The sequence below is a fragment of the Microtus ochrogaster genome, unplaced genomic scaffold (genome assembly GCF_000317375.1).
Source record: "Microtus ochrogaster isolate Prairie Vole_2 unplaced genomic scaffold, MicOch1.0 UNK14, whole genome shotgun sequence".
Lineage (NCBI taxonomy): Eukaryota > Metazoa > Chordata > Mammalia > Rodentia > Cricetidae > Microtus > Microtus ochrogaster.
The window spans coordinates 1,443,645-1,444,396 of record NW_004949112.1 but is presented as its reverse complement, the minus strand read 5'-3'; positions in this window follow the sequence as shown (position 1 = coordinate 1,444,396).

Sequence of the window (752 nt, the reverse complement as noted above, 5' to 3'; positions counted from 1 at the left end):
CCACAGGGCAGGGAACCCTGATTGCTTTTTGGGCTGACGAGGGAGAGGGACTTGATTGGGGAAGGGGGAGGGAAATGGGAGGTGGTGGCGGGGAAGACACAGAAATCTTTAATAAATAAATAAATTTAAAAAAACACAAATAAAATAATCACTACACCCAGGTGTTACATGGGTAGGCAAGAGGTCTGTTACAGAGCTACACCTGAGTCCATTGTTCCTCCTTTCCTTCCTTCCTCCCTTTCCCTCTCTTTAGCTCTCTGTCTCTCTCTTTCTGGCTTACAGTACCACACTTGTTATTTTTATTTTGAGACAGAGTCACTAAGTTACCAGGCCTGTCTTTGAACTTCTCATCTCCTATGTCTCCCTCCTAAGAGCTGAGGTTTTTGGCAATGCCACTACAGGGGAATCAAACATAAACAGTAGCTATAAGGACAGACTTTCGGCATTTTTTTTTCCCGAGACAGGGTTTCTCTGTAGCTTTGGAGCCTGTCCTGGAACTAGCTCTTGTAGATCAGGCTGGCCTTGAACTCACAGAAATCCTTCTGCCTCTGCCTCCCGAGTGCCACCAACGCTCAAGGACAGACTTTCAGAACTGGTTTGGGATATCTGGTGACCAGTAAGATATGCTCTGGGACTGTGGTTTAAAAAAAAAAACAAATCAGAAGTGGCTAAAGTCCCAGTCCTATCTGTGACCCCAGCATGGTGGGGATGGAGGCAGGATGATCAGTCAGCTCAACATCGTCTTTGGCCGC